The sequence below is a fragment of the Aegilops tauschii genome, chromosome 1 (assembly GCF_002575655.3).
Source record: "Aegilops tauschii subsp. strangulata cultivar AL8/78 chromosome 1, Aet v6.0, whole genome shotgun sequence".
NCBI classification, from domain to species: Eukaryota; Viridiplantae; Streptophyta; class Magnoliopsida; order Poales; family Poaceae; genus Aegilops; species Aegilops tauschii.
The window spans coordinates 428,098,865-428,115,127 of NC_053035.3; positions in this window are offsets into that span (position 1 = coordinate 428,098,865).

A 16,263-nucleotide genomic window follows, 5' to 3' on the forward strand; every position below is an offset into this window, starting at 1 on the left:
TCAAAACAAAAACATTCACAAACAGGGACAAAAGCACGCAACAACTCGGGCACACAAAGCTTATGGTCGTCTACCTGATCAGGGTAGCGCGCGCACATAACCTTCCCTAGTAGGAGGCACCAGCAAGAGGCGTGATAATAGACCGAATCAGGACCCCCCATAAGGCAAGTGTGGCTGCACTGGATGGCTCAATTCGGTGGCACTAAGACTCAGCCAACATATTTCTTCAAGTTCGAGTAATGTCCGGTTAAACGTGAGTGATGAGGAGCTGAGTCATAATAACATGATAAAGTAACGATGCATATGAGCATGATATCAGGATAAGCATGGATGAGAAGCATAACCATTTAACATATGAATCTTATCAACCATATTTATTCTACTGATGCAAATGAGCATGGCAATATGAATGAGCATGAATATCACAAGTACTTTCATAACAGAAGATGATGAGCATATCATTATCACTAGTACAAAATAAATACATGAATAAAACATGATAATAACATTAGTAAGTAATCATTGAACTAACTAGATGCAAAATGATAAGGCCATAAGGATGAGCATGGATTCACAAGCATATATAGCATTCACAAAATATTAATAGGCACAAAGCATTTAAATATTTAAGTGGAAAAAGCATGGCTACTACAAGGCTATCAAGCAAGTGGCTGTCGTGGCTTGCCTGGGGATGAAGGAATTATCGGGAAGAAGTGTGATGAACTCGCGGAAAGAATCGCCGGAAAAGTTTCTCTCGCGATGGAGCTGTTTAGGGGGCAAGGGGAAAATAGTCATTTTAAATATGTGACAACATAGTGAAAATGATACCAACGGAACGAGCTCGACGAAAAGAAAACATGATCTTTGGAATCACCTGATTCAGAGTTGCGGTTGAAAAGATACGACCATTCGTTCGTTAGGCAGAAAATCGAATGAACACTGGCCGTTTCTGCTGCTAACTGACGAATGCCCGCAATCTAGAGGTTTTGGCCGGCGAGGTGAAACTGAAAGTGTACTTCAGATAATATGATTTCTCTGCAGAGAAAGCGCATTCCGCTCTGAAGGTGCGACGAAGTACGTTTTTAGAAGAAGAAGACGCATTCGCAAAAAGCCGCCTCCACTTATCCATGTCCTCGGCCGGGTCAACTCCCTCAGCGGCTGACTCGTGGGGTCTGCGGGCAGGTGGGGCCCGCCTAGCCGGCTATCTTTTTCCTCCCATTGGCTGCCCATGGAGCAGAGGAGGGCCTCGCAACACCGGCGCTTGTCCAGGCACCATCGGCCATCCCCGGCAATGCACCAGGCACCATCGGCCATCCCCGGCAATGCACCAGCCACCGGAGGACTCAGAGCGGCGAGGTGCGCCTGCTTGGAGGGCTCACGCTCGCCGGTGAGCTCGGGAACAGGGCAGGTGTAACACCCCAGTAGTTGAGGTTCAGTAACCACACACTAATGGTGCCATGTCATCGCAATTAATTTTCTAAACCTCACTTTTGTTAGATCTCGGGTTCCGGCAAAACCCTCAAGGTTCGAACACTGGGGTACGCGGACGAACTCGAAGAACTCACAACACAAAGACACAAGATATATACTGGTTCGGGCCACCGTTGTGGTGTAATACCGTACTCCAGTATGGTGGTGGATGGATTGCCTCATGGGCTGATGATGAACAGTACAAGGGGAAGAACAGCCTCGTGAGGTTGAGGTGTTCTTGTGCTCTACAAGCTTGTGTGGGTGAGGATTCGATCCGTCCGGGTCCCCCCTCACTGTCGTGGCTAGTTCTACTTATATAGGCCCTGGTCCTCTTCCCAAATATTGAGCGGGAAGGGAGCCAACAACGGCCAATTTGAAAGGGGAAAGCTAGTACAGCTTATCCTGACAAAAGTGGTCTTCGCGTGCAAAAAGGCTCTGGTGATGACGCCGTCTTGGGCTCCATGGTGACCTCCATCCTGCCGTCCCGCTGGTCTTGGTCTAGTTGCACTGATATGGAAACCTTTGCCTGTTGGCTCGGTACTCCGCGCCTGCGCCTGCCTCCTTAGCACCAAAGAGGAAACAAGGACGCTGCACGCGCTAGCGCCTGCCTGGCGCCCGCCTGGTCTTGATCGTCATGGCTCACGTCAAGAGAGCTTCGCGAGGTTCGCCCTGCCTTGATATCTCCGCTCCTCGCGAGGCAGCCTGATGAAGCCGCTCCTGAGGAGGTCTTGGGTCGTTCGCCTCGCGAGGCGGTGCCCCTCGCGAGGGTCTTGGATGCCTTGTCAATGAAGATGAGCCGTACAGGCCTGCTAGCACAACCATGCCGTGGGCCGCAGGCAGGCAAGTCTGAGGCCCCCGTTCCAAGAACGCCGACAGTAGCCCCCGGTCCCAAGGCACGCTCAGGCTTGGCTTCGAGGCGAAGCCAAGGGTCAAGCGCGGAGCGCCGCGGGCCCCAAAAGCCTGCGGCCACGGTCGACGCATGGTGGTTGATTGGACATGGGTGTCTCCCCACGCTGCCTTAGAATCCGCCTGGCTACGCGGAGCCCGCAACCTACACAGTTATTCTCCGTCGCCCACGCCTCGCTTCCCCAATCTCTCTACTTTCTCGAGACTCTGCTTCCCCTCTCCAATCTGACCTGCCTCCTGCCCGCTCCATTGCCATGGCGCCGAAACAAGCAGACAAGGGGAAGAAGCCCTATCTTCGCCAGGTGCGCCTCCGGCCGCCGAGCCTGCAGTCGGTCGATCCTTGGTGCTCAACGGCGAGGCCATGGACAAGGTGCGTCCAATGCTCGCTTCCAACTTCAATGAGTGGGGGAAGACGGTGGCTTGGCCTGCGTCTCGCGCTCGCATTGTCCGGGCAGCCACCGAGGTCCCAATCTTCATCGATGCCCTGTGGGCTAGCCTGATTCCTCCCTTCTCTGCCTTCTTCAATGCGGTGCTTGAGCACTATCAGATCCACATGCTGCATCTCGACCCTCATTCCGTGACTCTCCTTGCCGCCTTCGCCTTTGTGTGTGAAGCCATGGTGGGCATCGCTCCTTCTGTGGCCCTCCTTCGCCATTTCTTCTCGTTGCATCTGATTGACTCTCGGCAAAGCTCGGGTGCATGAGTTTCCAGGCCATGGCCGCGACGGCGGGCGCGGGGATCAACTTCGAGATTCCTCCATCCACGAGCAAGTTTCGGACACGGTGGGTGTTCGTCGACGCCGATGTGCTCAGCCCCCTGCTCCATTCCCCGTCAGCGCCTGCTGTTCCCAACTCCGGTTGGGGCCACGAGAGGCTCGCGAGCCCCCTTCTTGTCCCCATCTGGCTCAGGCTGAGGAGGCTGAAGGACCGCGGCGTGACCGCGCCCATGGTAGTGAGGGAGTTCGTCAGGCACCGAGTCGCTCCGCTTCAGTGCCATTCTCGCCCGATGTGGGCCTTGCTTAGCAGTCAGGACCATATGAGGTTCCAGGAGTCCGGGCTCCCTCTTAAGACGCAGCAAACGATACTCGAGGTCTTGACGGGTGTTCCCTCGCCGGAAGACATGCCTGAGAAAAGCTATCTACTATATCGCTGCCAGAACAAGGCTGACTTTGTTGGGGGCATGCCTTCCTTCGATGAGTGGGGACTGCGCCCAGACGGCCTGGTGGGGTCTCACGAGAACCCTGTCAACGCGGTCCCCCTCTTCGTCGCCGGCGCCGAGCTCGTCCCAAACGCGGGCGCAGGGGGACGAGCGCCACCGGAGGCTGGCGGCACGGGCGCTGATGTGCGGACGCCGCCTGGGGCTCCTGGAGCGTCGTCCTCAGGAAATCGTGATTCTGGGACGTTGGTCGACGAGGCGAAGCAACACGCGGCTCCCGAGGCCGAAACTCCGGAGGCCTCGGGAGGTTGCGGTGAGACGGCGCCCGACTGTTCTTCACACCCAAGCACCCCTGAAGTTGTCCTCTCGAGCGCTTCTTCGGCCGCACCCCGTAGCGGCCGCCACGTTCAGCGCTTCGGTCGGCTTTGTGTGGACTTCGAGGAGCTCCGCAAGAGAAAAGGGTCTCCGAGCGGCAGCAGTATCTTTGGGCCGTTGAAGCGACGAAAGTACATCGCCGTTGATGAGTAAGTACTGCATCTTGTGATTTCGTGATTGCTGCTTTCCTTCCTGACACTGGCTCTTCAGGACCCCTTTTGCCGGGGCCGTTGAGCCCTCCGAGAAGCAATCCCCGCCTTCCTCGGCACCCCGAGTCTGGATGCGCGCCCGGAGCTGGGCCGGCCGAGGAGGTGCGCTCGCCTTCATGGGGCCTTGAACCTGCGGCCCTGTTGTCCTTCCTTCACGGTCTGACTTGGAGCTTGGCGGGAGTTCCCCAGACTCCTCCTCTGGTTATGGACAGCGGCTGGTTGGCTTCGGTCTTCGGCCCCTCCTCAAGCAGCGGACCCCGACCGGCCAGGGCCCCTCGTGAGGTTGGGCCGGCACCTGGAACGGCGCCAGCCCCCAGCCCCCTGCCGAGAGGGGGTGTACCACTTCACGTCCCGCCTGCAGCCCCCATGGCGGAGGACGAGGTAGGGCGTGCATTGGAGTTCGAGCGCGGGCGGAGCGTCGTTCGTCATGAGCTCTTCCAGGAGGCGATGGGCGCGATGAGCCGACTTGGTGAAGAACTCGCGGGTGTCGACTCGCGTCTTGAGGCTGAAGGTCTTCGGCTGGTGGAGGAACGGCGTAAGGTGAGGGTGGCCATCAACCTTGGCCGCTACCAGCATGATCTTGACAATGCGAAGGCCGAGGCGTCCCTTAAGATTTCTCGGGAGGCTTGCTCCCGAGCCTTGGAGGAGGCTCGCGAGGCTGACTGCCGTCGCGAAGCTGCGGAGAAGCGCGCGTGGGAGCTCCAAGCCTGGAGTGCGTCCCTCGAGCGTCAGGTGGAGGCGCGCAGAGCCGCCCTTGCGTCCCTGAGGGGGACGCCTACCGAGGAAGGGGAGATCCGGAAGCGCGAGGAGGCGCTGGCTCTGGAAGCGGTGGAGCGCAGCCTCGAGCTCGAGCAACTGGAGACAAGGGAGCACCAAGTTGCCCAAGCGGAAGATGCCGTCGGGGCCCGCGAGGCCAAGGTCCAGGAAGAAGTCGACCGCCGGGTGGCCGAGGTTCGCGCGGATCTCGAAGGTCGGTACGCCCTGAAGCTGAAGCTTGCAGGAACTAAGGCAGCGGGCAGGACCGCCGCTCACAAGCCCAGGTTGGACGAGGCAGAGAGACGTGGGGAGGCCACGGCTGCCGCCCTGGTCGCGGCGCAGGCGTACTTCGCCTCCGCCCGCGCCGAGCTGCTTTCGATTCGGAAACGGGTTGACGACACCGAGGCCGTCGCGCGGCAAAACAGGGAGGAAGTGCTTCAGCAGCGGACGCTGGAGCACGAGCACGCCCCCATGCTTCAAGACCTCCGGAACAGGGCTAACACCGCCCTGGGCTTCATCTGCGACGAGAATGCGCCGCACCCCCACTCGAATGACTAGGCCAGTCACCTGATCTTCTTCACCAACGTGCTGACGCGCCAGGAAGCCCGGTCTGATAGGGCTCGCCAGCTTGTGGAAGAGAGAAGTCGGGGCCTACTCGGGCGCGCGTTCTCCCGTGTCTTCAGCCATCTCTAGAACACCTTCCCCGACTTCGACTTCGACGCCGCCATTGCCCCCGTACCGCAGGCCATCCGGGGCGACCTGGCGCGATGGGTGGAGGACAACGTAGATGCATTGGTCAGAGCCTTCACTTCCGACGACGACGCGGTGGTGGTCGTCGCAGACGAAGGCGATGTGGTTGACGACGGCGAGGGAGGCGTCGCCGAAGGCAGCGACGGGGCCAGCGTGGATGATGACGACGCGAGTGACGCGTCCGAGGGCGATGTAGCAAGCGACATGTCTGGCTGATCCCATATTCCCCCGCCATTTTATCCTGTACGCAAAAAACTCGGGCGTGGCCCCTAAAGATTGTGAGAGCATTTTGAGAGGGGGAGCCCCTCGTGCAAGCAGATCAGCGCCTTTTATTATTTTGTGTCGAGCTGAATGTGTACCTCTGTGAATTCATGAGTCTGGCAGCGAGTTTGCCGTATCAGCTTACCTTGGTCGTGGTGCGCCTCGAACAGGATCGTGAGGTCTTGAGCCCCTGAGGAATTCCTGAAGGGCCCGCAGGCTCACCCGAGTGGGCCTTGATACGTCTCCAACGTATCTATAATTTTTTGTTGTTCCATGCTATTATATATTCTGTTTTGGATGTTTATGGGCTTTATTATACACTTTTATATTATTTTTGGGACTAAGCTATTAACCCAGAGCCCAGTGCCAGTTTTTGTTTTTCCCTTGTTTAAGTGTTTCAAAGAAAAGGAATATCAAACGGAGTCCAAACGAAATGAAACCTTTGGGAGAGTTATTTTTGGAACAGAAGAAATCCAGCAGACTTGGGTGTACGTAAGGGAAGCAACGAGGAAGGCACGAGGCAGGGGGCGCGCCCACCCCCCCCCCCCCCCCGGCGCGCCCTCCACCCTCGTGGGCCCCTCGTGGCTCCCCTGGCGTATTTCTTCCTCCTATATATACCAATATACCCTAAAACCATCGGGGAACAGAATAGATCGGGAGTTCCGCCGCCGCAAGCCTCAGTAGCCACCAAAAACCAATCGGGACCCTGTTCCGGCACCCTGCCGGAGGGTGGAACCCTCACCGGTGGCCATCTTCATCATCCTGGTGCTCTCCATGACGAGGAGGGAGTAGTTCACCTCGGGGCTGAGGGTATGTACCAGTAGCTTTGTGTTTGATCTCTCTCTCTCTCTCGTGTTCTTGAGGTGGTACGATCTTGATGTATCGCGAGCTTTGCTATTATAGTTGGATCTTATGATGTTTCTCCCCCTCTACTCTCTTGTAATGGATTGAGTTTTCCCTTTGAAGTTATCTTATCAGATTGAGTCTTTAGGGATTTGAGAACACTTGATGTATGTCTTGCATGTGCGTATCTGTGGTGACAATGGGATATCACGTGATCCACTTGATGTATATTTTGGTGATCAACTTGCGGGTTCCGCCCATGAACCTATGCATAGGGGTTGGCACACGTTTTCGTCTTGACTCTCCGGTAGAAACTTTGGGGCACTCTTTGAAGTTCTTTGTGTTGGTTGAATAGATGAATCTGAGATTGTGTGATGCATATCGTATAATCATACCCACAGATACTTGAGGTGAGATTGGAGTATCTAGGTGACATTAGGGTTTTGGTTGATTTGTATCTTAAGGTGTTATTCTAGTACGAACTCTATGATAGATCGAACGGAAAGAATAGCTTCGTGTTATTTTACTACGGACTCTTGAATAGATAGATCAGAAAGGATAGCTTTGAGGTGGTTTCGTACCCTACCATAATCTCTTCGTTTGGTCTCCGCTATTAGTGACTCTGGAGTGACTCTTTGTTGCATGTTGAGGGATAGTTATATGATCCAGTTATGTTATCGTTGTTGAGAGAACTTGCACTAGTGAAAGTATGAACCCTAGGCCTTGTTTCCTAGCATTGCAATACCATTTGTGCTCACTTTTATCATTAGTTACCTTTCTGTTTTTATATTTTCAGATTACAAAAACCTATATCTATCATCCATATTGCATTTGTATCACCATCTCTTCGCCAAACTAGTGCACCTATACAATTTACCATTGTATTGGGTGTGTTGGGGACACAAGAGACTCTTTGTTATTTGGTTGCAGGGTTCTTGAGAGAGACCATGTTCATCCTACGCCTCCCACGGATTGATAAACCTTAGGTCGTCCACTTGAGGGAAATTTGCTACTGTCCTACAAACCTCTGCACTTGGAGGCCCAACAACGTCTACAAGAAGAAGGTTGTGTAGTAGACATCAAGCTCTTTTCTGGCGCCGTTGCCGGGGAGGTGAGTGCTTGAAGGTATATATTTAGATCTTGCAATCAAATCTTTTTGTTTCTTGTTTTATCAGTAGTTTAGTCTATACAGGAAAACTACAAAAAATGGAATTGAGGGTGCCTCATATGCTTCATCTTTTTAATGTCTTCCGTGAAAATAAGGATTCCGATAATTGTGCTCAATTGCTAGAGGAAGAATGTATTAGAGTGTTTGGCACTAAATATTTGAATGATGAGCATGATTGCAATGTTGTTAATATGAATTCTATGAATATCCATGATGCTAATGATATGCAAAGCCACAAGCTTGGGGATGCTATGTTTGATGAAGATGATATGTTTTGTCCCCCAAGTTTTGATGAGCAAATTTATTATGATGAAAGCATGCCTCCTATCTATGATGATTTTTGTGATGACACGTATGCCATAAAGAATAATGATAACCATGAAACTTGTCATCTTGATCTTAATTTTCATTTGGATTATGCTTCACATGATAGTTATTTTGTTGAGTTTGCTCCCACTACTATTCATGAGAAGAAATTTGCTTATGTGGAGAGTAGTAAAATTTCTATGCAAGTAGATCATGAAAAGAATGCTTTATGTGCTGGTTATATGGTTGAATTCATTCATGATGCTACTGAAAATTATTATGAGGGAGGAACATATGCTTGTAGGAATTGCAATAATATCAAGTTTCCTCTCTATGTGCTTAAAGTTTTGAAGTTATGCTTGTTTTGCCTTCCTATGCTAGTTGATTATTGTTCCCATAAGTTGTTTGTTCACAAAATCCCTATGCATAGGAAGTGGGTTAGACTTAAATGTGCTAGTCATATTCTTCATGATGCTCTCTTTATGTTTCAATTCTTATCTTTTAGGTGAGCATCATTGAAATCATCATGCCTAGCTAGGGGCGTTAAACGTTAGCGCTTGTTGGGAGGCAACCCAATTTTATTTTAATTCTTTGCTTTTTGGGTCTGTTTAGGAATAAATAATCTATCTAGCCTCTGGTTAGATGTGGTTTTATGTTTTAATTAGTGTTTGTGCCAAGTAAGACCTATAGGATCTTCTTGGATGATAGTTATTTGATCTTGCTGAAAATTCCAGAAACTTTCTGTTCACGAAAACAATTGTTTAAAATCACCAGAATGTGATAAAATACTGATTTCAATTGCAGCAGATCAATAATCAAATTATCTAGGTCGTCCTATTTTGGTAGAATTCTTTGAGTTCCAGAAGTTTGCGTTAGTTACAGATTACTACAGACTGTTCTGTTTTTGACAGATTCTGTTTTTCGTGTGTTGTTTGCTTATTTTGATGAATCTATGGCTAGTAAAATAGTTTATAAACCATAGAGAAGTTGGAATACAGTATATTTAACACCAATAAAAATAAATAATGAGTTCATTACAGTACCTTGAAGTGGTGTTTTGTTTTCTTTCGCTAATGGAGCTCACGAGATCTTCTGTTAAGTTTTGTGTTGTGAAGTTTTCAAGTTTTGGGTAAAGATTCGATGGACTATGGAATAAGGAGTGTTAAGAGCCTAATCTTGGGGATGCCCAAGGCACCCCAAGGTAATATTCAAGGAAACCAAAAGCCTAAGCTTGGGGATGCCCCGGATGGCATCCCCTCTTTCGTCTTCGTCTATAGGTAACATTACTTGGAGCTATATTTTTATTCACCACATGATATGTGTTTTGCTTGGAGCGTCATTTTATTTTATTTTGCTTTTCTTGCTGTTTGAATAAAATACCAAGATCTGAAATTATTAAATGTTAGAGAGTCTTCACATAGTTGCATAATTATTCGACTACTCATTGATCTTCACTTATATCTTTCGGAGTAGTTTGTTGTTTGCTCCAGTGCTTCACTTATATCTTTTAGAGTACGGCGGTGGATTTATTTTGAAGAAATAGATGAACTCTCATGCTTCACTTATATTATTTTGACAGTCCTAAACAGCATGGTAATTTGTTTTGGTTATGAATTTAGTCCTAATATGATGGGCATCCAAGAGGGATATAATAAAAACTTTCATATAAAGTGCATTGAATACTATGTGAAGTTTGATTCGTTATGATTGTTTTGAGATATGAGGATGATAATATTAGAGTCATGCTAGTGAGTAGTTGTGAATTTGAGAAATACTTGTGTTAAAGTTTGTGATTCCCGTAGCATGCACGTATGGTGAACCGTTATGTGATGAAGTCGGAGCATGATTTATTTATTGATTGTCTTCCTTATGAGTGGCGGTCGGGGACGAGCGATGGTATTTTCCTACCAATGTATCCCCCTAGGAGCATGCGCGTAGTACTTCGTTTCGATAACTAATAGATTTTTGCAATAAGTATGTGAGTTCTTTATGAATAATGTTGAGTCCATGGATTATACGCACTCTCATCCTTCCACCATTGCTAGCCTCTCTAATACTGCGCACCTTTCACCGGTATCATACACCCATCATTACCTTCCTCAAAACAGCCACCATACCTACCTATTATGGCATTTCCATAGCCATTCTGAGATATATTGCCATGCAACTTTCCACCGTTCCGTTTATTATGACACGCTCCATCATTGTCGTTATTCTTTGCATGATCATGTAGTTGACATCGTATTTGTGGCAAAGCCACCGTTCATAATTCTTGCATACATGTCACTCATGAGTCATTGCACATCCCGGTACACCGCCGGAGGCATTCATATAGAGTCATATCTTGTTTTAAGTATTGAGTTGTAATCCTTGAGTTGTAAGTAAATAAACGTGTGATGATCATCATTATTAGAGCATTGTCCCAGGATGATGGAGACTATGATTCCCCCACAAGTCGGGATGAGACTCCGGACGAAAAAGAAAAAAAAAGGCCATAAAAAAAGAGAAAGGCCCAAATAAAAAATGAGAGAAAAAGAGAGAAGGGACAATGTTGCTATCCTTTTACCACACTTGTGCTTCAAAGTAGCACCATGATCTTCATGATATAGAGTCTCCTATGTTGTCACTTTCATATACTAGTGGGAATTTTAAATTATAGAACTTGGCTTGTATATTCCAATGATGGGCTTCCTCAAAATGCCCTAGGTCTTCGTGAGCAAGCGAGTTGGATGCACACCCAGTTAGTTTCTTTTTGAGCTTTCATACACTTATAGCTCTAGTGCATCTGTTGCATGGCAATCCCTACTCACTGACATTGATATCTATTGATGGGCATCTCCATAGCCCGTTGATACGCCTAGTTGATGTGAAACTATCTTCTCCTTTTTGTCTTCTCCACAACCACCATTCTATTCCACCTATAGTGCTATGTCCATGGCTCATGCTCATGTATTGCGTGAAGACTGAAAAAGTTTGAGAACATCAAAAGTATGAAACAATTGCTTGGCTTGTCATCGGGGTTGTGCATGATTTAAATATTTTGTGTGATGAAGATAGAGCATAGCCAAACTATATGATTTTGTAGGGATAGCTCACTGTGGCCATGTTATTTTGAGAAGACATGATTGCTTTGTTAGTATGCTTGAAGTATTATTGTTTTCATGTCAATATTAAACTTTTATCTTGAATCTTATGGATCTGAACATTCATGCCACAATAAAGAAGATTACATTGATAAATATGTTAGGTAGCATTCCACATCAAAAATTCTGTTTTTATCATTTACCTACTCGAGGATGAGCAGGAATTAAGCTTGGGGATGCTGATACGTCTCCAACGTATCTATAATTTTTTATTGTTCCATGCTATTATATATTCTGTTTTGGATGTTTATGGGCTTTATTATACAATTTTATATTATTTTTGGGACTAACCTATTAACCCAGAGCCCAGTGCCAGTTTCTGTTGTTCCCTTGTTTCAGTGTTTCGCAGAAAAGGAATATCAAACGGAGTCCAAACGGAATGAAACCTTCAGGAGAGTGATTTTTGGAACGGAAGCAATCCAGAAGACTTGGGGTGTACGTAAGGGAAGCAACGAGGAAGGCACGAGGCAGGGGGACGCGCCCACCCCCCTTGGCGCGCCCTCCACCCTCGTGGGCCCCTTGTGGCTCCCCTGACGTATTTCTTCCTCCTATATATACCAATATACCCTAAAATCATCGGGGAACAGAATAGATCGGGAGTTCCGCCGCCGCAAGCCTCTGTAGCCACCAAAAACCAATCGGGGCCCTGTTCCGGCACCCTGCCGGAGGGGGGAACCCTCACCGGTAGCCATCTTCATCACCCCGTCGCTCTCCATGACGAGGAGGGAGTAGTTCACCCTCGGGGCTGAGGGTATGTACCAGTAGCTATGTATTTGATCTCTCTCTCTCTCGTGTTCTTGAGGTGGTACGATCTTGATGTATCGCGAGCTTTGCTATTATAGTTGGATCTTATGATGTTTCTCCCCCTCTCCTCTCTTGTAATGGATTGAGTTTTCCCTTTGAAGTTATCTTATCGGATTGAGTCTTTAGGGATTTGAGAACACTTGATGTATGTCTTGCATGTGCATATCTGTGGTGACAATGGGATATCACGTGATCCACTTGATGTATGTTTTGGTGATCAACTTGCGGGTTCCGCCCATGAACCTATGCATAGGGGTTGGTGTTGGGGATCGTTGCAGAATTTTATAATTTTCTACACATCACCAAAATCCATCTATGGAGTTTACTAGCAACGAGGGGAAAGGAGTGCATCTACATACCCTTGTAGATCGCGAGCGGAAGCGTTCAAGTGAACGGGGTTGATGGAGTCGTACTCGTCGTGATCCAAATCACCGATGACCGAGCGTCGAACGGACGGCACCTCCGCGTTCAACACACGTACGGAGCAGTGACGTCTCCTCCTTCTTGATCCAGCAAGGGGGAAGGAGAGGTTGATGGAGATCCAGCAGCACGACGGCGTGGTGGTGGAAGTAGCGGGGATCCCGGCAGGGCTTCGCCAAGCGCAAGCGGGAGAGAGAGGTGTCACGGGAGGGAGAGGGAGGCGCCAGGGGATAGGGTACAGCAGCCCTCCCGCCCCCCCCCCCTTTATATAGGCCCCCTGGGGGGCGCCGGTCCTGGGATCCCATCTATGGGGGGCGGCGGCCAAGGGGGGGGGACTTCCCCCCAAGTCAGGTGGGGCGCCCCCCACCCCCAGGGTTTCCAACCCTAGGCGCAGGGGGAGGCCCATGGGGGGCGCACCAGCCCACCAGGGGCTGGTTCCCCTCCCACTTCAGCCCATGGGGCCCTCCGGGATAGGTGGCCCCACCCGGTGGACCCCCGGGACCCTTCCGGTGGTCCCGGTACAATACCGATAACCCCCGAAACTTTCCCGGTGGCCGAAACTGGACTTCCTATATATAATTCTTCACCTCTAGACCATTCCGGAACTCCTCGTGACGTCCAGGATCTCATCCGGGACTCCGAACAACTTTCGGGTTTCCGCATACTAATATCTCTACAACCCTAGCGTCACCGAACCTTAAGTGTGTAGACCCTACGGGTTCGGGAGACATGCAGACATGACCGAGACGCCTCTCCGGTCAATAACCAACAGCGGGATCTGGATACCCATGTTGGCTCCCACATGTTCCACGATGATCTCATCGGATGAACCACGATGTCGAGGATTCAATCAATCCCGTATACAATTCCCTTTGTCAATCGGTACGTTACTTGCCCGAGATTCGATCGTCGGTATCCCAATACCTTGTTCAATCTCGTTACCGGCAAGTCACTTTACTCGTACCGTAATGCATGATCCCGTGGCTAACTCCTTAGTCACATTGAGCTCATTATGATGATGCATTACCGAGCAGGCCCAGAGATACCTCTCCGTCATACGAAGTGACAAATCCCAGTCTCGATCCGTGCCAACTCAACAGACACTTTCGGAGATACCCGTAGTGCACCTTTATAGTCACCCAGTTACGTTGTGACGTTTGGTACACCCAAAGCACTCCTACGGTATCCGGGAGTTGCACGATCTCATGGTCTAAGGAAATGATACTTGACATTGGAAAAGCTCTAGCAAACGAACTACACGATCTTTTGTGCTATGCTTAGGATTGGGTCTTGTCCATCACATCATTCTCCTAATGATGTGATCCTGTTATCAATGACATCCAATGTCCATAGTCAGGAAACCATGACTATCTGTTGATCAACGAGCTAGTCAACTAGAGGCTTACTAGGGACACGTTGTGGTCTATGTATTCACACATGTATTACGATTTCCGGATAACACAATTATAGCATGAACAATAGACAATTATCATGAACAAGGAAATATAATAATAACCATTTTATTATTGCCTCTAGGGCATATTTCCAACAGTCTCCCACTTTCACTAGAGTCAATAATCTAGTTAAATTGTGATGAATTGAACACCCATAGAGTTCTGGTGTTGATCATGTTTTGCTCTTGGGAGAGGTTTAGTCAACGGATCTGCTACATTCAGGTCCGTATGTACTTTACAAATATCTATGTCTCCATTTTGAACACTTTCACGAATGGAGTTGAAGCGACGCTTGATATGCCTGGTCTTCCTGTGAAACCTGGGCTCCTTGGCAAGAGCAATAGCTCCAGTGTTGTCACAGAAGAGAGTCATCGGGCCCGATGCATTGGGAATCACCCCTATTTCGGTAATGAACTCCTTCATCCAGATTGCTTCTTGCGCTGCCTCTGAGGCTGCCATGTAATCCGCTTCACATGTAGATCCCGCCACGACGCTTTGCTTGCAACTGCACCAGCTTACTGCCTCTCCATTCAAAATATACACGTATCCGGTTTGTGACTTCGAGTCATCCAGATCTGTGTCGAAGCTAGCGTCGACGTAACCCTTTACGACGAGCTCTTCGTCACCTCCATAAACGAGAAACATATCCTTAGTCCTCTTCAGGTACTTCAGGATATTCTTGACCGCTGTCCAGTGTTCCATGCCGGGATTACTTTGGTACCTTCCTACCAAACTTACGGCAAGGTTTACATTAGGTTTGGTACACAGCATGGCATACATAATAGACCCTATGGCCGAGGCATAGGGGATGACACTCATCTTTTCTCTATCTTCTGCTGTGGTCGGGCATTGAGCCGTGCTCAATTGCACACCTTGCAATACAGGCAAGAACCCCTTCTTGGACTGATCCATATTGAACTTCTTCAATATCTTGTCAAGGTACGTACTCTGTGAAAGACCAATGAGGCGTCTTGATCTATCTCTATAGATCTTGATGCCTAATATATAAGCAGCTTCTCCAAGGTCCTTCATTGAAAAACACTTATTCAAATAGGCCTTTATACTTTCCAAGAATTCTATATCATTTCCCATCAATAGTATGTCATCCACATATAATAAGAGAAATGCTACAGAGCTCCCACTCACTTTCTTGTAAACACGGGCTTCTCCATAAGTCTGTGTAAACCCAAACGCTTTGATCATCTCATCAAATCGAATGTTCCAACTCCGAGATGCTTGCACCAGCCCATAGATGGAGCGCTGGAGCTTGCATACCTTGTTAGCATTCTTAGGATCGACAAAACCTTCCGGCTGCATCATATACAATTCTTCCTTAAGAAAGCCGTTAAGGAATGCCGTTTTGACGTCCATTTGCCATATCTCATAATCATAGAATGCGGCAATTGCTAACATGATTCGGACGGACTTCAGCTTCGCTACGGGTGAGAAAGTCTCATCGTAGTCAACCCCTTGAACTTGTCGATAACCCTTAGCGACAAGTCGAGCCTTATAGATGGTCACATTACCATCCGCGTCTGTCTTCTTCTTAAAGATCCATTTATTTTCTATGGCTCGCCGATCATCGGGCAAGTCAGTCAAAGTCCATATTTCGTTTTCATACATGGATCCTATCTCGGATTTCATGGCTTCTAGCCATTTGTCGGAATCTGGGCCCGACATCGCTTCTTCATAGTTCGAAGGTACACCATTGTCTAACAACATGATTTCCAGGACAGGGTTGCCGTACCACTTTGGTGCGGAACGTGTCCTTGTGGACCTTCGAAGTTCAGCAGTAACTTGGTCCGAAGCTTCATGATCATCATCATTAACTTCCTCCTCAGTCGGTGTAGGCACCACAGGAACATCTTCCCGCACTGCGCTACTTTCCGGTTCGGAAGGGGCGACTATCACCTCATCAAGTTCCACTTTCCTCCCTCTCACTTCTTTCGAGAGAAACTCTTAATCCAGAAAGGACCCATTCTTGGCAACAAAGATTTTGCCTTCGGATCTGAGGTAGAAGGTATACCCAATGGTTTCCTTAGGGTATCCTATGAAGACGCATTTTTCCGACTTGGGCTCGAGCTTTTCAGGTTGAAGTTTCTTGACATAAGCATCGCATCCCCAAACTTTTAGAAATGACAGCTTAGGTTTCTTCCCAAACCATAATTCATACGGTGTCGTCTCAACGGATTTCGACGGAGCCCTATTTAAAGTGAATGCGGCAGTCTCTAAAGCATAGCCCC